Raw genomic sequence first — 25,141 nt, forward strand, 5'->3', positions numbered from 1 at the left:
GCAGCACCATGTAATGAGAGTTTGGGGGTTGCCATGCTCTACAAATAAAACTAAGAGGACTGTCTGCTGAAAGAGTGTGTGTTCCCTCAAATATTAGCACATGGTGAGGCTTTTCGACTACCGACAGCCTGCTTATTTTTGCTGCTGGAGTTCTTTCATGTTGAGCATCAAGACATGACGTGGTCAAAGGGATTTGATTCACAGCAACTGCCTGAAAGAAGAGAGCCAGCATCTAACTGGAGAGAGAAAGACAGGGAGCCTTGTCTTGTTCCTCAGCTCTCCTCCTCTTCATTTTCCTCCTATGGTGAGAGCTCCCAGAGACAGCAGGGAGTGGAACTTGTGGCATTTACTGATCAGCAGAAGCTTCCAAGAAGGACGCAGGGAGGATAATGAGGCTTCCTGGGCAAGCTGGGATCAAGGTGGATGTAGGCCACGACAGGAGGCTGCTGTGCTGGTCAGGAATCACTGTGGGACAAAAACTTCTACTAAATGAAGACCTGTCTCAGTCGCTACAGAGAGAATACATTCCTTTTTACCCCTCTCTCTTTATAGCCTGAATATCACATAAGTCCCAGTCGGCTTCACAGGCTGACAACAGCAGCAGTTCAGCAGCCCAAGAAGACAAATTTCCCTTTTAAAATAACCTCAGCGTGTGGGACAAGAGAGAGCCCTCCACCACAATACAGGAGGAGCTGAAGGAGAGAAATAAACTTGTAACAATGAATAGATAAATAAAGTACAACAGTAGGATTATACACTGTACACAAAACTACCCAACAGGGCTAAATAAAATGATATATTTTGAGTTTAACCATAAACTGTATATAAATATGTACGTAGCAAGGTGTGATGTCACCTGTTGGTTTCCATTCAAACCATTTGAAGCCCAGAGTTGCAGCTCATGGTCGGTGCCATCTTTTCCGTTGGAGCCAGGACCTTCTGAATAAAGAGTGAAGGGTGTTTCCTTTCATGGCCTGTAAACTACCTACCTACCACTACCTCGGGCTAACGGTAGCTACTTTAGCTAGATTGTGCTAACAGGAGAGGTATCTTAATCAAGTAACGTTAAACTTGCTTTTATTATTTACTATTACGACAATAGTCAGACTCTGTGCAACTCTTGGAGTCAGGGAGAGCAGCAGGTGAGCCAACTGTAATTCTCAGCTGTCAATCAACACCCACATGGAAGACATCAAAACTAGCTTACTATAAGTCTTCAAATCTTATTAACGGAGCAATCATTTCCAAAGTGACCACCAGCACACTCATTAGAGGGCTCAACTGTAGTGATTGAGACCATAATGACTCATTGAAAAAAATTATTGACTTTGTATTTCTACAGGAAAGTTGAGGTGTTTTGAACGGGAGTCAGTTGGAGCCAGGGATTCTTTGGCGCAACTCCAATATTCATTCTCCTTTTAACTCTGCTTTTGGTCTCCAAAAATCCTGAGGGAAATATCTGGCTCTTTAGCTGCTAAATGCTCCACTATTTTCTCCAGCTAGATGCTAACTTTGTCTGCCATTTGGTGCTGGGCAGATAATGCATAGTGAAATCTTAGAGCTTTTTTGGCTGGAAACAGCCTGCTGCTGTTTTCTGTAAAAAATGCTAATGGGAGTGATGAGCTTGAATAGTAACAGTAAAGTTGCAGGCCAGAAAACCAAAACAATGAGCTAAAAAATGCTGAAACTTCATAGAGCTGAGGGGAAACTGTGTCTTTGTTACTACGAGTGACATAATCCATTGTTAATATAAAAATATTGATCATATCCAGTTTAGGAACAGCTTCAGTTACCAGCACCACAGTGTTTCCTGATTTAAATTTTGAACAAGTGGAGAGGTGTTGAGAATTGCTGCAGGTTCTTTTTTGAGGAAGACATACCTGCTAGCTAATAACATTAGCACTAAATAGGTAATTAGTCTTGCACTTAAACAGTTAGAGTAGCTACAACTAGTAGCCTACAACTCTCTAATAATTCACCTGCGAGTAAGAGAAAACCTAACTGTTAGTAGTCTAGCCACTAGTCAGTTGTACTGCTCATTGGTATCAAATGCACCTGCACATTATATTCTGCTCAGGAGCATTTCAGCTGCATTTGATTTTAATACTGCATATGCTGCCAGATAATTAGTCTCAATTGTCCCATTAGACTTCATTAATGCAGTCTCATGTGCTGTTGCTGCAGAAGAGACAGTGAGAACAAGGTGTCAGCAAACACTTTAGGTAACAGACCGCATGACTGTGTCAGTCCTTCTGCAGTAGCGTATTGATTGTGGCCTTATAATACACCTACATTTCAGATCGTGAAGCTCTGCTCTCATCCTTATATTTTCATCTCTGTTGATCACGTTTGAATGACTAAGTTAACCTTTTCAATCTTTTCTTAAAAAAAAAAAAAAACTTTTGTAAATGCTCCTCCACAAAGATGGATTATCAACCAGGAAAAATGTGCTATTAGGGCCCCAGACCTTGTTTCAATACTTGTCAGTTAGTTTTTGGTAATTTGATTAATTGCAAATGTATTAGGGAATTTATACCTCTAAAGTGCACCATCAACTAAGGTGGGACACATTTCTATATTCTTGTCCATTTTTATAGAAGGCCCTGTGTCTAAATCTAGTTTAAACTTCTTTATTATTTTCGCTTATATTGCCCTCATATGGTGTATATTCCTAAATAAAGTTGTGCCCATAAGCTAAATCATCTGTACATAACCAATGCAGAGAGAAGGTCAGGGGGGACAACAGTGCAAATCTTTGCCTCAGGGCCCCCACAATAAAAGTGCAATAATAAATAACCCATATTTATAAATGTAATGAAAATGCATTACAGAAAATTAATTAATCATAGGTAAACAAGAGAGTATTTAATTTAGATTTGGAGCACAAATAAAGTACCACCTACAGGCGTCCTCTAGAGCCAGTGCTTGGTTTGTCCATTCTGGGCTACTGTAGAAACATGGCAGTACAACATGGTGGGCTCTGGTGAAGAGGACCCACTCCCTATGTAGATATGAAGAACTCATTCTAAGGTATCAAAAACACATTTTCGCACTTATTTTCAGGTGATTATAAACTAATGAAAACATACTTAAATGTTAACACACACACACAAAACACACATGAATATTATATTCAATTTCTGCCAAGTCTGTTCCACTAGATGCCACTAAATTCTATGCACTTCACCTTTATGCAGCTTCATTGTGGTTGTTGTACATCCATAACTACTTCATGCTTGTCTGAACTAAGGGCATTTATTGATACTTTTGATTCAGCTTTCGCTTCATCTCATTTCATCAAGCCAACTGTTTGTTTTTTTGAACAAACAATTTTTTTTCTTTTTTTTACTCATTAACTCTTCATATATCCCAAACTATATCCCAAACAAGTCTGACAATCCTGACTATTCAGGCCCTTCTTTGAGATGTGGAAGTCTTTTGAAGTGTGCGTTTGATCTGAAAGCCTGCTGAGTTATAACCCAACTCTCCACAGATGGATGCTCTGGCCTGTGGTTCTGGCGGCTCTCGGGTGTTTCCTCCCTCTGTTTGTGATGAGTTTCTCCCAGGTGAGCACAGGTTTCCTTCCACTCACTGGACCTCTCTGTAGTAAGCATGTTTTTTCATGAGTGAATGCTTGAATTTTCTTTCTGATTCATTAATTTTGAGCAAGCTTTAAGTTTCCTGGGGTCCTGAAACAAACAAACATATGAAGTTTCAGTTCAATTGAAAAGAAAAGGAAAACAACCATGACTGCAGCCCACATGCCTGCTGCCATAACAGCACCAACTCTGTATGAAATTCCCCCACACCAGTTCCGATCTGCTTTGATTTATTTATGTGCCTAGCCCTAACCTACTGCCACTTACCCCTCGCTGAATCCTCAATAAAATATGTATGGCTGACGCACGACGACAGGATGTCAAAGAGGAAGCTGGTGGAACACTGGGGAAGGTGATGGGGAGGAGTCATCATCGCCAGGAGTCTTGATCTCATTTAAAAGGTTGTCTCAGGTGAACTCCCCTGTGGAAATCAGAATCTGTGAGGCGGATAAATGTGACGGAGCTGGTGTTCAGTAGAGGAAGACACAGACTCAGGAGTGGTTAAAACCAAGCCATGCAACATATCAACTATTCTCAGTCATACAGGTCTTGGTGTATCCAGAGGGGGTAAGTCAGGAGCAGCTGGACAATCAAGTTACAGGGAGGTGTGTTAAGGCTGTGGTTAAGGTCTGCTGTTAGGGTCAGGGAAAAATCATGGTTTGGGTTAAAATGATCACTTGAGACGTGGTATGGGTTAAAGTTACTAATTCCTTAAAGATAGGGAGACTTCATCATCATGGCAACAATAAACACCAAAACAATTGTAATTACTGTCTTTTGGAAATGTGACATTTGCATTTGGAAGAGGGAAGCAAACAGCAGCAAAGTCCATGTTTTGCCATCCATCTATCTATCTACCACTCCCCAAACCCACCTCCTCTGGTTACGGAAATTTGTCATCTTATATTGACATCATCTCAACTGCGTCACTTCTCCAGGTCATAATTACTACATCCGCTAGATGGTGACGTCTGTCACTCAAACGTAACTATAGGTCGTTTTTGCTGACTGAATTTTTGACCTTTCTTTTGAGAATGGACTGTAATTAGAGGGTATACAGAGACAATGTTCGATTAGTACACCGCCAATTAATAGTAGTCTAGTGTAACATACAGTAGAGTCTTTTAGTCAGTCCACAGCAGGTCAGTCAAACATGCAGAAATGTGAAATTTGTCTACAGGGAAGCATACATTTGATCATAGGAACAATGAAGTTCAAATAATGAACTAATAGTAAATGAGTATTTACTTGGGTTTAAACAGGGTTTCTGTTTCCCTACCAAGTTACACATTTCTTTCCATGAAACCATGAAGGAAATCACAGAACTTTAAATTACTGTAAAGCATTTCCAGAAGTCTTTACCATTTTCTTGTATGTCTTGATTTATAAGTTGCAACTTATGTTTTTAAAAAAAAAACAAAAAAAAACTGTGAGTAAATCATTTACTAATGATTTACATTGATTTATTTTATGAATACTTTTTGGTTACCAGGTTCTGAAAAATCACTCAAAAAGACTTCAAGTATGCAGTTACAAATGTTAGTAAGTCATTAATAAAGAGTCTTATTTGCTAATAAGCCTTCAAGTCATTAATAAAGGTTTTTTCCCAACAATCCATCAAGTTTACACGTAATAAAGGTGATATTGATAACTTTTTGAGAAGGTCAGAGGTCGGTGTGTTGGTGAGTCTGCCTGATGAGCTGAAAAGACAAATCAAGTTTGATGCTGGAAGAGAATAAACCAGGAATGTTTTACTACCTGGAAGCCCAAAAATTGTTCTTATTAATGGTTTATATAAAGCATTAGCAAATTATTCATGTTTATTATATTATATATTAATATAAAGCAATTAGTTACAATTTATAAACCCTTTATAGAATTTGTTAAATTTCTAATGAAATTTACATTGAAATACAGTCCAATGAGTTTAATGACAGACATGTTCCTCTGCACTCTGTTCTGTATTTTCAGACTTCAAGCCTCTCTCTCGTTTTTTCTCCCTTCAGCCTTCCCTTCTTTTGCCCCTCATATTCTCTTTTACTCCCTCATCATCTTTATTTCTTTCACTGTGAACCCAGGCAAGCAGGCATATGTTCTTTCTTTATTTTCCCCTCCTGCATGTTCTCTCTCCCAGATTCCCCACAAATTCTTATACATTTTGCTCTTTTTCTCATGTTCCCCCCTCCTTGCCTACATCTCTCTCTCTCTCTCTCTCTCTATCTCTCGCTCTCTAGGGAAGCAGTTACAGCCCATATCTCACAGAAACGGGCCATCCACCAGAGGAGGCCAGTGATTTCCATAACAGGGAGGTGGTGGTGGTGGTGGTGGTGGGGGTGGGGAGTATCACAGTGGTCTACTGCATTGAGAAGAAAACCTAAAAAAAAAAAAAAAAAAAAAAGGGTGTGGACGGCAAAATCAGATCAAGGAGGGGAAAAAAAAAAAGTAAAAAGCATAGAAGACAAGAGAAAGAAAAAGGTATCTGGAGATGAGGAGGTCAAGAGGTTTGAGAAGACCATGTGGGCCAAATACAGGTCCTGGACATGTCTTTTACATAGATCCCTGCAGGGGCTGGAGGAGTGTAGGGTGAGCTAGAAGTGGGATGATGTAACCTCCCAAGGGGGGTTAAGTATAGGCAGTGATCACATATTCAAGGTCAGCAGTATAAATCCTTGGATGCAGTTTGCAGCCTGGTCAAGACTAACACCCCTTCTCTCTCCCTTGAGCTTTGAGGGCTCTAATGGTAGGGCTCATCCTGTGATCAAGGCCCTAAGGAGGGATGGTGACACAATGTCAAACAGTAAGAGAGAGAGAAAGAGAGAGAGAGAGTGAAGAGGGGAAAAGAGAGACCTGTAAATTAATCAGATGGAGAGCGACAGATGAGGGGAACAGGAAAGAGACTGGGAGAGGAGAAGGGGGGAAAAAGGAGGAAAGAAAATGAGAGACAGGGCAGATCAAATGGAGCAAAAGAGGCAGACAAAAGACAGAGAGAGAGAGAGAGAGAGAGAAAGTCAGAAGGAGAAACAAAGATGAGAGAGGTTATGAGAGGCAGGCGCAGCAGGGCGGGCTGACGACAGTGAAACAGAGTAGATGCACATACATATTGTATTCCATCTCTGAAGCTGCCTTTCTTAGGAAACACCTCCCCTCCCTTCCCTTCATCGCCTCTCTCCTCCTCCATCCCTCTCTCACTCTCTGTGCCAGAGCACCGCAATAGCAGTATGAATAATTGAACAAGCCTGAATCAGGATTGAGAATTTCTGTTGCGGTTGTGTCTGCTGGTGTGGCAGGCAGGCAGGCAGGCAGGCAGGAAGGCAGGAAGGCATTCATGACAAAAACAAAATAAAAAAACATAAACAAAACAAAGACACACAAACAAACAAAATGCCTGAATGACCTGTCTGCTTCAGTATAAATGTGAGAATACGATTGAAGACATAAACATAAACACACACATGCCCTCGTCCTATCCCATGCAGAGTAACAGGCCTGCCGTCTCACTGTGGGGATTTGCGTCAAGTAGAATATTCAGCTACAGATGTACTGGAGCCTTTCGCAGCCTTGTATGACATTGAGTCGATGTTCAGACTTTGTGCACTTTGTAATACGGCCGAGATGGAAAGAGAACAGGCGATGTTTCATATGAATATTCCCAAGCAGATTTCCACTGGAGGGGGATCTGTGTAGGATCGGATCAATCAGTTTTCCCTGTGGAGATTAAAAAAAAAAAAAAAAAAGCACATGTAGAGGACATAAGTTAGAAATATACTGCGGTAGATATGTATGAATGTGTTGTATGTATGCGAGAAGAGGACAGAGATATGAGAGTGCTGCAGTGGATGTGTATGTGTTTGAGAGAGAGAGGGAGGGACAGAGAGACGCTGCAGTAGATGTGTGTGCATACAGTCTGTGTGTGTTTGTGTGGACAGAAAACAGGCTGAGTACCTGCTTAAGTGTCTGTGAGATGTGGAACAGAAGGGAAACGTGTCCGTGTGTGTGTGTGTCTGTGTGTCTGTATGAAAGAACAGGAGGATGTATCCACAGCGTGTTGTCAGGTCGGGCCACAGCTACAGCGACAGTGTGTGTTTCTCTCTGTGTGTGAATTTGTGTATATTCTCTAGTTCCAGTTTAATTAACCCAAATCTGCCACTCAGTGAGGCCAGTTCCTCCATGTGGCCCCCTGGGAGAGAAGGAACATAAGTGACATTAAACTAGCTCTCTCTCTCACACACACACGCACGCACACCTGCCCACCTGCCTTGCATCCATCTGGGAACAACGCCAACGGATGTGCAATGTAATTAGGTCAATTGTGAATAGTTGAATGCATATTCACAGGTATACAGCACACACACACACTCCTTCATGACATAATATTCTAGCCGCATACATTTGAAACCTGTTGTTTGACTGTAAATGTTTACATGAGGAAGATCTGAGGACCAAAACGCTGTTAATAAAGTTTGCATGCAGCCACACCTGCACATTATAACACACACAGTGCAAAGAAGACAAAGTATGAGACACTATAAGATGGGTCAAATTAAATCTTGGTCCAAATCTGTGTCAGACTTTGCAATATCAGTGTTGAGGCATGTCAGATTGTACAATGACTGCCTGGTGAATAATAGTGTAACACGATGAAAATAGAAACATTTTGAAAATGCAGAAAAATAAAAAACAAGCGTTGGCTAAAATGCTGATTTTTAAAAAAAGTGCTTATAATGTCAGCATCAACCAATGTATTCTGTAACATTTCATGCCATATTGCCATTGGCTGATTTATAAACACAGTTTTTTGTAGAAGTTAGTCCTAAATTTCTCACACTGTCTGAATGTTGCTGTTATTGATATAACAAAATTTACACATAGCTCAAGCAAGTGTCATTTTTTTCTTTATTAATACCAAAACACATTTCCTGGGACAGATTGCATCCATTTACATTTCTATGACAGATATGCACTCTCTGCATTGTCGAGTTACATTTAGACAAGACTACGAGTGTGATTTTATGTTGCATTAAATGAGACGGACATCACCTGGTTGCATGAAACAGAAACTTCGGCTGTTTAGGAGTTGACTTCTCTCCCATTTTATACACATGATGCATTAAGTGAAACATCACTTGCGCTAATGGTTTGATTACAGTTGACTTAATTCAGTTAGAGCGTAAGTAGAGATGGTGGAACTGAACAAAACTGACTACAGCAGAGCAGCAAGTGTTGAACTTACCATCAAACTAACATACAGCTGGTGCAGTAGGCTGCAAAGCTTAAATCAGCCATTGTTAGACGTGTCTCACAGTGTGATCCAGGACCATTGTTTGGGATTGACGATCGAAGATTTCACTGCGTTTTTTTCCCACATTTCTCAATTTCCGTCTAAGACAGCCCAAAATAGAACATTGCTTTGAGACCTTAGACACAGAATGGTCAAAGTTAATGCAGCAGAGGTTGAGATATCCTGACTTTTAGTCTCCAGTATTGGTCTAGCTCCAAAAAACCTGGATTGCACTTCTTAGTTACACTCTGCCTGCCTGGAAAATGGCCAGATCTTTAAAACTCAATGTCCCCTGTCCCGGCCTTCTGTTATAAATTTGTATTCTCCAAGTCCAAAACAAGGTTATTTTCTCAGACTTAACAAAGATCCTTAAGAGCCACAGTAGACATTACACAACAGTTTTCACAGGCTGAGTAGTACTTCTCATGACTAGTAAATTGAACTTCATGTGTCAAATCGGTAGAGTGCCCCTTTACTTCTTTTGTCTGTGTGTTTCTATGCATCCATCAGGCTTGGTAAACCTTATGTAAATTCCAGTTTAGGCATCTGAACTGAACAGCAGGTGCTGCATTAAACTGTACAGCAGCATCGCAGCTGCAGATGTAACTGTAAATCACACATCTGTTGTATTTAAATGTTAATGCACAACTAACAATTAGGGAAATGAAAGCAAAATCTCTGACGTTAAATGAGCTTTGCTAAAATCAAACCGGCTGCATACTAGCAAGCTAAATCAAGATAGCGAGGGCTGTGAGAGCTAGCTAGGCCACAAGTGCAGCTATAATGCTTAACGAATGTCCTCATGGTAATTACAAACACATTGCCGCTCATTAGTCGTGACTGTTCAGTTCAACATGATTCATCTCTGCATAAAGCCGTACTGGCAGGGGTATTGTTTGGAGTGTTGATACTGCAGCAAAATACATTACATAATATAACATATAAATAAGTTGGAATTACATAAGCAAGCATAGAGAAGCAGCAACTTTTTCTTGGATCAGTGGCTGGGGACCGAGAGCTGGCGGATGATGGAGGAAAAAAGACAGAAAGAACAGAATCAAAGCGATGATTCAGCAACTGAGTGAAAGCCAAGCAGAAGCCATGTGGCTGCAAAGCTCACGATGACAAGGCAGAGAAAGAAGACACTTCAAATGCAACCAGGAGGAAAGGACCAGGGTTCTCCTCAAATAGATGGGCTTTATGCTGAACATAAAAACATGAGAGAAAGTGAATAGAAACACAAGGATAAGGAAGAGGGAGAAAAGAGATAAAGAAGAAGAAAGGACAAGAGAGTCCATGCTGATGTGCTTCTTATATCTTGTGTTCACCTCCGCATGCTATTCTGTAAACAACATTATTGCTGCTGTCACATGCATGACAAGTTGATCTAGGCAGAGAGAGGTGCCATGAGACAACCAATCAGTCTTGTGATGGAGAGGGAAGTAGTTACAGGATTTTTACACTGAGGTTTCCTGCGTTCCCTCAGTGCTTCACTGTAGCTACAATATGTTGTTTCCAAGACGCTTGTGTCACTCGATGCGTCTTCGTTTTTCCAAAGCATTTCAAAGCAAGAACTATGTATTCCTCTGTCCTGACAGTAAAGAAAACATAGGCAGTTTGAAGCTGAATGTGTATATGATGCTCTGCTTATTGCCAACAAATGATCTTATTAGCAAGTTATGTCTGTGTAGCCAAAGCCTCATATAGCTTAATCCATTGTGCCACTGAACTCTATTGTTGTCCAAAATCCATTAAAAACACATCAATGAGCCACACTGTTGCCCTGGGTGACATGTTCCTCCATTACCTTGAACATGAGCACTCTGATTTATTTTGACTCAATCCCACATACACCATCCTGCTGCTGCTAACACTCACTAGCATCAAATGTGTATTAATCCACATCTGAAAATAGTCCCCGACAACAAATAGCCCAAAAACAGACTGAGGAAGTCAGAAAGTCGAAATAGTTTTGGTCTTTTCATGGGATTTGTTGACAGTAAGAACAATGTGGAATAACACCTACATTTTCTTTTTGTGTCATGAATGACAGTTGGCAGTGGCCTGTTACTTTGGTGTGCCTGCTTGCTATTGGTTGAAATATTTATGTTGGAGATCAGACGTGTGTCGTGACTTCGACGATCCTGCTTGTCCCTCAGAAGAGAAGCACCTGAAAGACCTTTGAGTCATGAAAGTCACATTGCAGTAAAGCAGTGGTTGGTTTTTTAATCAAGTACAGTGTCATGACAGTGCAGAGGGGTCCTGCAGCTCACAGGAGACCTCTCAGTCACTATGACTCTTGGGTTGCTCTTGATCTGCACATTAATATATCATGGTGAATGGAAGCTCTTTAAAAATGCAAAAAGTTCTCAAGCGTAATCGTACTGTTACTTTGCAATTTTGCAAAACACAACTGTCAGCTTTTTACTCACAGAAATTCACTGTGTTACCACCAATGAGTTAATTTGAAGTCTTAGAAGTTCTTGTATGCCACATGGAATAGAACAGAAATGAATGATGCCCAGCAGTATCACTGAAGGGATTCACTTTAATTGTGGTGCATGCATGGTGCTCAGATTCAAATGAAAGAGGCTGGCATCATAAAAATGAACATCCACTCATGTTACAGTCGTCCTTTAGAGAAAATGGAAGCGTTTTTTATGCTCTGCAGCAGAATATGACCTTGTGAACACGAGACACCTCCACACGGGCGAAAGGCCAACTAATTCCCTGTTGGTTTCCGCAGACCCCCTAACCAATTACTGCACTGACGTCCCCTAGAAAGACAACTTGAGCCCTATTCACTCTGCAAAAATCCCTTGCCTCCCTCTAACCACACACAGGTAGCTCACAGATTCATTAAAAATCCTTCTTCTGGTCTTTTCTCATGTGAACACCTCTCTTAAGGGACTCTTCTCTTCTCCTTTCCTCTTGACTGGGCCTAAAACTGACCTTCACATAGCTGAACAAGCAAAGGAGTCTCCTTGTGAAGGTATTGACCACCACTGAAGACACACTTTGCCATGTACTGCCTTGGCAGTGAAAATGTTTTTTTTTGCAGCTGAACGCACTGTTGGCACAAACTTCTTACATCCATGAGTATGATAAACATTATTAAAAAGCAATGCATGTAATAATAAACCAAGGGGAAAAACAAGTGATGAGTGATTTTAAGAATTAAACTCGACAAATAATATTTTTGAATTTAAGATACAGTTTGTCAGCAAAATCCTGCCCTGCTCTTTACTACCACACAAGAAAGGCCCTTTTAACAGCCTACCAGCCTGTTAAAGGAGGAAAAGCACAGGTGTATTTAATAACATTAATAATGACTGTCCATTCAGGTGAGTCCAGTTTCTAATCTGTGATTGTGCCTTTTCTACTATCACACGTTAAGATGTTTGAATCAGGGATTATTTTGAGATTGTCCTCACAAGATAAACAACAGCAAATGTTGCCTTACATTACCTTTGTATATGTGTACCTGACAAGGACCTCTAGCAGCCATGTGAACTATGATCACTGTAGGTAGGCTACAGCACAGCATTGTTATTACTGTCGCAAAAGCTCTTTTGGAGGAGTATGGAGTGGATCTTTTTTTCACCACAACTGTTATAGTTTCCTAATCTTAAACCATTGTTTTGGTTTTATGGTGTGCAACTTTACTGTTTTGATTCACTCTCACTGCTCTCATAGTGTCATTTTTACACGTAGCAGGCAGATGCTCTTAAAACCCACTATATGAGTCCAGCACACAGCAGACAAAGTTAGAGACTAGCTAATGAACATAGTGGAGCAGTTGGCCACTAAAAAGCCAGACAAAAGTTGGTGGAGATCAATTGTTTGCTAAAGGTTCGCCCTGCCACTTTAAAAGGTATGTCAGTGTTGTGTTTACAGCTTGTTTCCACTGCCCCCAAGTGAGTAAATTATCTTTTTTTTTTTTCAGGTTTAACCAAAGCCAATGATCATATACTATTCTGAAGACACTGACAAATGCAACCCTATCACCAGACAAAAAAGGTGATATTTAACGATTCTGCAAAACCCTGGAATATGTTCAGGAAATCTTTATAGAAATTCTCACTTTCAATCATGTCTGTGCATGGCAATTATGGTATAGTTAAAGTTAGGGGAAGATTGTGGTTATGGCAAATAAACAATGATTATGGTCGGGGTTAGGCAACTATAACACCTGGTTAACATTAGTGAAGATTGTTACGGTTAATGAAAGGGGGAAATTTAATTGTAGGTCTCTGATTCTGGTCCTGAGCATGAAAGTCAGGTGTGCTACATGCCTATCCAATACCCTGACCTCCACACCCATGCTATCCACTTTGATACATTTTGCATTGACACTGGACTTTAATCATGAGATGTAGAATCGCTGATACTTCAACATACTTCTATACTGGTTGTCAATTTAGCCTGATTCTCTGAGAAAATCTTACTGTATCTCACTCTGTGAAACACAGATGATACATGTGTAGCCTCAAATCACATAAACTTCATTTTCAGTATCTTAAGAAGTAAACATCAGTGTGGTAGCTCCACTGAGGTGAAGGGGGAGGCCACCAGGAGATGGGCAGGGAGAGGACAGAGTCGGGCAGATGTAGATGAAACTCATCACCATAACAGAATTTCCTACAAGGACTCTTGCAAGTTACCTTGCGGGACTGTCACACACAAACTAACTCACATATTCACCTGTACATGAGCACACAGTGTCCCTAATGCATCAAAGAGTTAACTTCAGTCAGAAAGGCACAAAAGGGGGGAGGTGTGTTCTTTCTGTTCCTGTTCTGTGTATCTCTCTATGACGTGATTTCTGTCTTAGTCCCTTTAATCTCCATCCAGCTGAAAATCACCACGAGGCCCAGGTATACTGTAGCTGTTCCAGGAGGGAGACATAGACAGACAGTTAATATTTCATGTCTGCAGAGACTTTTAGTTCAGGAAGAGCTAGGGACCACATGAAACACTGTTTGATGGTTAAACCAAGTAGTGAGAAATCAGCTGGATAAAACCCCCGGGATGAAAGGGACTGAAAGCACTTTATCTCTTCTTTCTCTTGGAAGTCATTCATCTGAGAGAATCGGAGATCGTTTTGGACCACAGAAAAAGGAAAGTTTAAATCTGCTTCCAGTCCCTGTGATTCTGTGCAGCCATGCATCTGTGACAGCATGTCTGCTCATACACTCACCAACAAATCAAGGATGCCCTGTTTGTTTGTGTCTTGTATAAAACTTCTTCAACCAACCAACAGGATTCCACCTGCTGCACAGCATAAAAGGTCTGAATGTTTAACATTGTACTTAACAGAGATTGACACTTGAGACTCAAACTTGAATCAGATTTCTGTCACAAAAATGTGGGTTTGAGACTTGATTGGGACTTGGCCTAATCTATCCTTCACTCTCTGTGACTTTACCTGACAGCAAAAACATGAAGTCTCCTGTTTTGTTCTGGCAAAATCCTGGAACAAGGCCAGCCTGACCTGTATAGCCACACAGCTTGAATAAAAGCTTGAATAGCTTGAATAAAAAATGAATGTACTAAAAGGACTTGGTCTCAGCCATGTAAAAAGCACCATTAACACAACTTTGAAAGGAAAATGTTCAAATGCCACACCATTCAATAGCCATCATTCAGAGATCTGAAAAACTTGCATCACTTGGAATTTGCTTATAAAGATTTGTTTTGAGAGTTACTCAGGCAGACTTGAGACTTGACTTAAACTTGTCTCAGTTGAACCTACTGTCTACTGGACTTGTGTCAAATTACTTGAAACTTGACTTGAAGCGGTGTTGACTGACTTGAGACTTGACTTAGACTTGTCTCGTCTATTTCAGTATTAACTTGAGCTTGTGTCGATTGACTTGAGTTGGATTTGTTTTGAATGACTTAAGAGGTAACTTAAAGATTTGTCTTAAATGACATGAGACATGACTTGAACTTATTTCGACCGATTTGAGGATTGACTTGGACTTGCCCCAAGAAACTTAAAACCTTATAAACTTTCGGTGCTAAATCATGCTAATCCATCCTGATACATTTTTATGAAGGCTTAGCATCTTCATAAACACTCTTATCTCTCTCTGTATGCAAATAAATGGAACAAATAAGCTCAGGAATGTGTGATGAACCAAATAGAGAAACCTTAAGGCAGAAACAAAAGTCAAGTTTCAATGTTTCTGATAGTTCTGGAGTAAACAAAGGCCACTATCAACCAAGAGAAAAAAGCTTTGAAATGCTAGAAAGCCAGTGGAGGTAAATGATAGCAAAGCAAGACATCTGCTTTGACAATGAAAACATCCATTTGGCTCAATAATTGCAGGCAGTATCCACTCTAAAATACTTCACATATTGCACATTACATTGGACGGATATGTCTGTTATGTTGGTGTTGTGCAGCTGTGATCAAAGACAAAGCAATATGTTCATGAGCTAACTAAGCTCTGTTGACTATTTGAATGAGTTTTTGCCTGTTTTCTACAGATGGTTATTCCAGGAAATTTAAGAACTGACTCACTGATGCAGAAATAGATGAGACAGGTTAATGCATAAAGAAAGTAAATTGCAACACTGATTACAAAATACCTTCTGTAATTCACCCTTGTGAAGAATTTTTCCTTTAAGCTCTGATCTGCTTCTCTACATTATTGTTTCTCTTCAAAGAGTTGAAAAAGTTCCTTAGCATGTGGCAGACGCCTCTGTAAATTCTTGCCATTGCTCTCTGGAGCTCGTCCAATGCAATCAAAAGAGAAATGAACACTTTTTTCTTCTCTTTACAGACTACATGGCCCTCACTTCTGTCTTGCTCACTATCCTTTGTATGGCTTTGCTGCAGTTATGTTGAGAAAAACGTCTCAAGGGCAGACACGCTTTTGGGCACCGTTTCATTTGTCCTGGTCACATCTTCAAGAGTTTGACAGATTGCTTTCTCGAGCTTTTCTTTGCTTCTCTTTCTTTGCTTTATTGTGTCTTATATCTAACATGTAACATTGTGTTGAGAACACATGTTGATGCAGCTGTAATTTAAATGTTCTGTTTACTGAAAATGTATTATAACATCACCGTTTCTAAATTCATAAATATTTTAAAAATCACTTTTGGTTTCAACTCAACTAAAACAGTGATTGGAGTTGTATTGCATAACTCTCAATCCATTTCACAGCAAGTTAGAGTTCAGGGCCACAGCTTTGTAAAACACTGAAGTCAGAAAAGCACACTTCTCTCAAAAGAGAAGACAATTATAAAACTGAGAAACATCTTTAAAAATGTGAGCAAGAAGATAAAAGGAGGTCATAGTTGATGGTGAGTCAAAACAAGCCAGCTTTTCTTCAGAAAGAACGACGGAGAGCGTGGAGGAGACAGAAAGGCTGCCGAGAGAACAGTGGCAGAGCTGTCAGACGAGGACAACAGGATCGCTGCCCTCTGTCAGAGTCTTCAGGCTCTAAATAACGAAAAAGCAAGACTCAAGTTTCAACTGCTCTGGGCCTATGAAACTCAGAGTGTGAGAGGGGAGGTGGAGATGAAGAGGGAGAGACGAAGATGGGAAAACCGTGGAGCAAAGAACGGCAGAAGAGGAAGAAACTGTCAGATTTTCTCTCAGCAACTCTGACCATCAGTTCCTCATAGACCAGTGAAATAAATAATACGAGCAGTTTCTGCTGGAGAGGTAATATATCATGTAAAATCTTGTAGCATTACCGTCATCCCTTATTTTATAACTTCTGAATAATGCTGAAACCTACATAAAGTATCTTTTGATAGTGATGCTGATGGATCGTCCACCATCACCGAGCATCTAAAAATATCATCCAAAACAGCAAGAATGGGCAAGAAATCTCAACACAGACCATTGTTCTTTTATTAACAATGCAATCGAACCCCCAGTCTTACACTGATCTGGTGCCATGGGACATGGGCCTTATGAAGACTTTGCTGGTTGAAATGTCACTTTTTCCACACTGCATACTCATTGTATGATCACTAGGGCTGACTATCAAACTTCAGGTTTTGGAAGTTTTTGTGTATGTAGCATTTGTTGAAAATGTTCAAGTAACAAAAGTTAGCATCAAATGTGTTGTCAGATTCATACAGTTTATCTCTGATTTAATCAAAATTTAGCAAATTTTAATGAATAATGGAAGAGTTTGAGTTAGAAAACCTATCTTTGGTTTGTGTGTTTCTCGACTAGTCATAATTCAGAATATAGGGCTTCTTAAACCACTGTTTACATATATATACTGTGTATATATATACTATATATACGTATATATACCTTACGGTTTCCACAACAATCCACTGGAATCTGCAATCCACCACAATCTGTCCATACTGTATATTTGCCAGTGTCCTTAGCTGTATAAGTCCGTCTGACGTGGGACCAGTCTGCGGTCTCCACCAGCTGATCCCCTAACCCCTCCTGCTGATCAATACTGCCCCATCTGACCACTTCTATTCCTGGCCACCATCCCTGCAGAGTCAGCTCCCTTCCCCCCTGCCCTTCTTTTCCGCTCACCTCGCTGGGACCGGCCTGGCACAGCGCTGCCCGCTGCCAAGTCTGACTCATTTAAAGAGAGACACTCTGTGACGACACAATACCCAGTATGGCCTGTGACAGTTTGTGTGTTACAGTGTTTCCTGTTCTCACACGCAGCAATATGCGAACAGCTTTACTGTATAACTTAACGTAAAGCACAATTCTCCCCCAACAGATACTAACAGATGACCAGAACTCTGAAGCACATCAGGAACATTTATTATTTATTTAAAAGGCTCCCAGTGTAAAAAGCTGAGTGACCCAAAAATGTAATAAGGACAGTATATAAAAAGATCCAGTCTGACCCATATCCAGTTTAAATATGGGCTGAGTGCACAAAAAAATAGTTGATGTGATGGTGTCTTCTTCACCCAGACTAAAACACCTGCACTTTTAAAAGCACAAGAAAGCTACAGCACTTTCTCTCTCATCAGAAAACATTCTCTCTCTTACACACCCACACAGAGGAAGAGTTTTAGGAATCTTTTGTTGTTGGTCTTCAAAGTTCCTGAGATCCTTTGCTGCACTATTTCCTGAAACAAGAGGGGGAGGAAAGGGAGAGATTAGCTGTGACAAAGAACAAGCCTTTCAATGCAATTATAAAAGCAAAAGCTATTTTACAGCGTCAACAGTGTTCAAAGACAAAGTTTTAACAGTTTTGAGTCACAGTAATTGCTGGTCACCTGTAAATGGCAGCCATTTAGCATTCAGCAGTTGCTCTCAGCTTAGCTCAAATTGCTAAAAACACCAGGGACACACAAACTCCAGTCTGATCTGTTACTGGGAAAGCATACAGATTCGATGGTACAGAAGAAGTGTTTTAACTTAAGAGGTGAGTTTACACTGAGGGGCCTCATCAGACAGTGCTGAACATATTATACTATCATGCAACAGCTACTGCAGTGCTGTAACAGCAAAAACTGGAGCCTAACAGCGAGGTCCATTAGCAGCCTCGGTCATTATTATTCCCCTACACTGTGGGGGAGGCCTCGGCCTGACTCCCAAGTCCAGTTAGTTTGGGCCCTACAACAACACAACGCAAAGCTATTTACTCTGAATGGCCACCCAGGACATTTTCAGTGCTTTACAGAGGCTATCAGCATCAGCAAGTAAACTGGAGGAGAGCAACACTGAGTGACAGAGCAGCAAAGAGGAAATAGAATTCGAAATGGGGAGGTATTATTAGTTCTGTTGGTGGGATTTTATGTGCATGTGAGTGTGTGCATGTGTGTTTAATGACTGAAGTAGTCATATTTTTTTCTGCACAATCATCTTTTCAGGTGCATAATCAAAAAACACACAACACCCCCGAGTCTGTCCTGGAGGAGCAAAAAAAAAGTAGGAAGGCCTGTCTCTCTTTTGTTTGAAGCTGAAGTTTTGTTCCAGTTAGCAGCTTTGCAGAGAGAAGTATGTTATTATAATTAGCACTGTGTTGAGTTGTTATTATAATACCATGGAGCTCAGTAGGTAGATCATAGTAGTTTGGTACTCATTGTAGCTTTTTAGCCATCGTTTCTATCAGTAATAACATTTTACTGACCAAGTTAAATGTCTGCCCTCATTTTCAATTTTCCTCCAAATAAAGTGAGTTCCCAGATCTCCGCCATTACTTTGGAAATGATGGCCAACACTGTGAAAGCAGGACACTGTGGCTACACATGTTTGAGAGGAAAACGAGTAATTAGAATACTTTTGATTTCTCAGGGTTTGATTTAGAAGAAAAAAACAACAACTATTTTTCTGGTTTGAAGTGGGTGGGTCTGAGTTGGAGGTAGGTGATATATATTTCTTTGCACCAATCAGAATTAGGAACATCTGAATCAAAATTTGATGACAGATATGCAGCAAATGTGATGAAACCTTATTCACACAGTCCTGATGATGCAGATTACATAGATCACTTAAAGGGTCATATTATGCTTTTTCTAGTTTTCTGTTATGTATATACTGCTATGATGTCAGATATCTATGCTAAACATGGTCAAAGTTCCAAAACTTGAGGTTAACATATGTAGAAATGTACCCTACAAGTCAAAGGCCAGGGCTTCACCCTACTCTGAACGCTTTGTTTGCATTTTTCTACCTTGCTGACGAGCTGACATTGGATTGTCACACATCACCATAAATGGCTGTTCATTCCATATGCTTGTTTGCTGAGGTTGTTGCTAAGGTTTTTGTTATTTGCGTTGTCCACCCTCATTTCGGATCAGATTTCGGCTCGAACATGTACGGATGTATTTAAGAAATTACTACAAGTAAAGAATGAGAAAAAGTAGTGAAATCCTACTACTATAGTTTGTTGCATGGTTTGTTAACACAGCCTCCAGAGACAGAGGAAGTCTGCTGATGGGCAGCTTCCAAGAGCTGGCCAATGAGAACAGTGTGGAGTCCTCGGCAGTGGGGCCAATTTAAAATATAGACTTGGAAATGTGTATAATTTGTCCCCTCTTATAATTAATAATCACAGATGTTTTTATTTTCATAATTTTACTTTCTCGATTTTTTGGTAATGATTGTTTAAGGTTATCCAAAAAAAGAAAAAAAAAACACAGCAGATTTGAAACAAAGTCTTCAGGGGCTTCAACATAAATTTAACTTCTCTCAAAGCTGATTAATAAGTGATGAGGTGAACTGTGGTGAATTAGTGGTTTGCCTGAACACTTCCTGTTGTCACAGAATAAAGGCAGGTGGGTGAGTAAAGAGGAAAATAACGGAGAAGGCATCCTCATTTCCTGCTTTTCTTCTATGAAATATAAAGCTGACAATGAATGTAATGCACACAAAAAATAGGTTTTTGATACATCTGCACATGTCATAGATGAACAGCATTTCTTGTTTTGGTTTTACACTCAATATGCTGGAATAGATATACTGTTATATGTTGAAGTTGCTCAGGCACTCTGTGTTTAACCACAAAACATGTGATGCCCCCCTGTGAAGATCACCACTCATAAATGTGCAGCATAGCCGATGTAAGATTGACACTGAAAAGTGAAAAAGAAATTGAAAGTGACTCATTCTCATTTCAGTCTCTATTTTCCCACTGTCCCCATCTGGTCTTCCTTAAAATACACACTACAGTAAAAATATCCTCATTTTCGAGTGTGGCCTCATTCTTCTTCTTTCTGTGACACATTTTGACACTGTGTGTGTTGCTATTAAAAGGTTATTGCTATAAAAGATGATGAGTGTTGTTTTTTATAGAACCAACTCATTCTTTAAAGAGTACAGTGGGGCTTTGATGGCTTATGACTCAGGCAATTAGAGTTGAGGAGTGTTACTCTAATAGGCTATTATGCATCCTTTCTAATTAGATATAAGACATGATGATACATGGGGGGATATTAGAGGGATGCAGCACTAATTATAAATTGGAACATTTTAATATATACAGTATGAAATATATTCAAGCATTCAGTATTTTCAAACACAGAACTTTTAGTCTGAATAAAGAACTGCAGCCAACAGAAAATATAGAAATTCAGTCAGCAGCCTTGCGTTTTTGGCTCCAGTCCTCCTTGCTTTGCTGTGAGACACACCATGAGCTGCATTGTCAAGCAATATTGTACCATTCTTCAAAAAGGAAAGCCTCTAGTTCTTTAAAGGATGAAGGAAGGGGACATCTACTGAGTCCTAATGTAAATTATTGATGTTGTAGCTACAGGTAAGCTCTGAAACAAAATAAAAAACTCAGAGTAAACAACTGATATAAAAACACTAAGCTGCTAGGCCACGTTGTCCTGGTTGCAGCTCTCCCTAATGCAACAATCGTTGTAAATCTGATCATCTCCAACCTGCAGCTCTGCTATGGTTTATTCATTTGGACAACAAAAAAAAGCTAATTATAAGAGCAACAACATGAAGTTACAAAATGTTCTGTGTCTCAAAAATTTCAAAAAGCACAATCACCAGTGTAAATGCCAAGCTTGAACTGAATTTAACTTTTCAATTTGAACAGGAATATTTTTATATATTTTTTAAAATTTTATTTATATCTTATTATTTTTTTTAAATTTATACAGCAATTTAAGTGAATCAGTCCAGGAACTCTGGACCATTACTGCTGAGTCTTGACAGGAACCTCATCATCACACTTAGTGACTTTCACTCTGATTAATATGATGTACTAAATATGGGGGTCCCACAGGGATCCATTCTTGGACCACTTCTATTTAACTAATACTAGTGCTGGCAAAAACTGAACAAAATCTTTTCTATTGAGATTCTCACTCAATACTATGTGACAAAGTTAACTTGCTTCAAGCAGCGCAGGTGGTGACTGATTGAGACACGTTTTCCCCTTGAGACTTACAGCTGTACTTGCTTGCTGCTGAGATTTCTCAGTATTTCAAACCCATATACTCAATTCAACTGCTACAGATATCAGCTTCTTCTTAGACACTTCTCGTAAATGTTGAACTGCTGTCCGTATGCTGGAGAATACCAAAGAGACCGCTTGGGACTTTGGGGCTTCAGGGCTCGCCAGATTTCATGTACAAGTAAGGCAGTAGACTCCATGCTTGTTAGCCTGTTATCCTGTGGATAATAAGACTGGCTGGAGTTCCGTGAGAATCAGTGCTACAGTTTGCTAAAGCACAAAATCTATAAAGTTTAATATATCTAGAGGTCCAGACTTGGGTATACTGTAGCAATGTAACACTCAAACTTTCCAGCACTAACTTATAGATTCTTACCTTTTGGCTACACCAGTGACAATACTTAAGCTGACGACACCCAACTTTTAATTTCCCCAGAATCCCAGACTTCCTTGTCAACAGCTAATACTTTTCTGTTTGTGGTTGCAAAGACGAAAAGAGAGCAAAAACAAACATTTAAGGGGATGTTTTGGATGCTGATCTGAACTTTCATAATCACATTTGCAGCATCACTACTAAGAAATATGTCAAAAATCAGAAGCTTCCCTTCCCAGTCTAATCTTTGTTGTGAATAGGTTAGATTTCTAATGCATTTCACTCTCAATGGGCTTTCCTGCTAAAACCACTCATGCACTGTAGCTCATTAAGACTTTAAATAAGGACAAACAGATCAGACTGCATCACCCTGGTCCTTAATAACTTGTGTTGGCTACCTGTTAAGTTTCAGAATTCAATTCCATTCAATTTAAGATCCTCCTCCTTTGGTCCAAAGCCAATAATGGTCTGACTCCACACCATATCGGACATGGCTTCAGTTTAAAACCCAGAAGATCTCGCAGGTCTCAAGGCACCATTGCCCCTCATCTTCCCAGAGCTCTCTCCAAATCTAGTGAGACCATTTAGCCTTTCACACATAAAAGCACGGAGTAGTCTGCCTGCTGATCTGAAACTTGAATTAATACTGTGAAACTACTTGAAATGGATCACATTTTCCTTGAGAGAGCTAAAATTATTTTGGAGCATCCTTTTCGATTCTCTTTATGAACAGTTTGAACTTCTTTCCACTGCACAGAGATTTAGATTATCAAAGACTATGGAGTATCAAAGACCAAAGAGTTTGTGTATACAGTATTTTATTTTGTCTAATGCTGAAGTTGAAAAACTGCCTTTTTATTCAGTTTATTCTTGTAAAGTATTGTTCTTGTATATTTGATTGTCCTGTCTCTGGAGCTTGTGTTCTATTTTCCCTTTTCTACTTGTTTGTTTGAATGTTTTATTACCCTCTGATGCACTTTGAACTGCCTTTGTATGAAACGGTGCTTTATGAATAAATTTCAACTTGAGCTTATTTATTTCATGATAACAGGTGGCATCAAACCCATCCAAGAGTTTATACTTGGAGGATTAGTCCAAACTTTCATTAGGCAGTTCTGGAGGCTCGTGGAAGCAGAGAAAGAGATGAAAGTGTTGAAAGTCTTCAAATGTCACTACACTAAAAATGAGGGGATGTGATATTCATCCATTTCACAGTGAGGGTGACACAGGCGCACAGGTTTTGGTGCCTTAGCAACATCAGATTTCATCTTTAAGAATTTATGCGAATTCTGTTGTTGCACAAACACCCTCAAAAAGAGGACAAATGAGAAAAAATTGGTGGCTGCACACCTGTCTTTGCACCACCTGCATGCACACTGTGCAATCACTGCAACTGCTCTGAGTACTTGTGCAAAATTTTGAAGCTAATTTAGGGAGATTGGTGAACTGAGTGCAGTCTCAATATAGATATCCCGACCCTACAGCTCATTAAGAAATAATGAGTGTGACCTACACTACAATTTACATGATTAATGCAAATAGGCTTTCATTTAGACAAGCAATATTAGTCAGCCTCCCTCTCACTGAGCACAGTTACTGACCAGAGTAGCTTTATGATTTGGTCTGTTTGGTCATTTCTAATGGCCTAAGTCTAGTAAGAAGTGACAGCAAACGAACACATAAAAATGAAGGTAGAAACTCAGCTCAGAAATACACTGTACAACATACTGTACAGGCTTCAAAAACAGCTGGCTTCTGCATTTATTGATGTGCAAAAATATATTTACACATGACACACACGTACCTCTGCAAATGCATGCATACAGAAACATTCACACACAAAACCCCCTGAAGTCAGCACATTTCTAGGTGGTAAACAAGCCTGTGAACTGCTTAGCCATGCTGGTCAGGCTTCAGGCATTACTAGTGCACATAACATGAACTGCCCCCCCACCACCACCACCACCACCACACACACATACACTCACACAAACGGGGCAGTAAACATTAGCAATATTTTCCCATTTCCTCTGCAGGGCAGATGGGAGAGCAGTAGATCTTCAGGGGGGCTGAGCCCTTCACTGGTAATAATCTGCCTTACACTTCACACTGCCAGGGAGATGAATCACAGTGGATGGGGTCACTGTGTGTGAAAGAGAAGGGGTCGCTGATGTGCCATGGGAAGGCTGGCCTTTATGGTCCTTGTGTGTGTCTCTTTGTGTGTGTGTAGATTCAGAGGTGCAGAGAGAGGCCAAGGATCTTGTTCAGATATTGTTAGCAGAGCAGAGGAGCAGAGATGTTTCCACTGCTGTAAATAAGGTCACGTGGATCCTGAGAGCTTTATGAAGTACAGGGAAATCACATAAACATATGCTGATGCTTTTCAGGCTGTTACACGTTATACTTCTCTTACATGTAATTGCAAGGTCTCTGCCACCCACATACCCTTCCCTTTCCCTGTTCTGAAAACATATGCAATACAATTATTATTATATTAAACAAACAATCTCTTGGGAATCAAAGTAGTTTGACCTACTTAAAGGAACAGTTTGACATTTTAAGAAATTTTCGTTTATAAGCATATTTCCCAAAACATCAAACTATTGAAGAATCTGGAGTTGGCAGTTATATGACAAATGTGTATACACATTTGTCATATATATATATATATATATATATATATATATATATATATATATATATATATATATATATATATATATATATATATATATATATATGTCCAAACCTTTGACTGGTACTGTGTGTGTGTGTGTGTGTGTGTGTGTGTGTGTGTGTGTGTGTGTGTGTGTGTGTGTGTGTAATCTAAATAATAATAATAATCTAATCTAAATTCAATTGTTGTTCAAAAACTAAGTAATATTAAAAAGCTAGGGGTGTTGAAAATATAGGTGCGTGAGTTCCAAGTACTGAAATTAAACAACATTAATTGGGATTTCTGGAAATTGGAACTCTAAAGTTCTCCTCAATATTCAATATCAATAAATACTATTATTCCTGTCTTTTT

At 39.8% G+C, this 25,141-nt stretch overlaps 1 protein-coding gene across 2 annotated transcripts in view; it reads right to left on the reverse strand.

The window, feature by feature from the left end:
* Positions 1–3,564: 3,564 nt before the first annotated feature.
* Positions 3,565–25,141, reverse strand: part of LOC121906483 (endonuclease V-like) — an 80,701-nt gene continuing 59,124 nt past the window's right edge. The window contains exons 9-10 of one of the 2 annotated variants that reach the window (XR_006098637.1): positions 3,867–4,020; positions 3,565–3,689 (exon numbers count right to left, since the gene is read on the reverse strand). The gene's annotated coding sequence lies outside the window, so the exon portion shown is untranslated. Of the gene's footprint in view, positions 3,690–3,866; positions 4,021–17,629; positions 17,956–25,141 lie in introns of those variants that run through there. The other variant, XM_042425356.1, reaches the window with a different exon arrangement.

This window comes from Thunnus maccoyii, chromosome 2 (assembly GCF_910596095.1).
Source record: "Thunnus maccoyii chromosome 2, fThuMac1.1, whole genome shotgun sequence".
NCBI lineage: Eukaryota > Metazoa > Chordata > Actinopteri > Scombriformes > Scombridae > Thunnus > Thunnus maccoyii.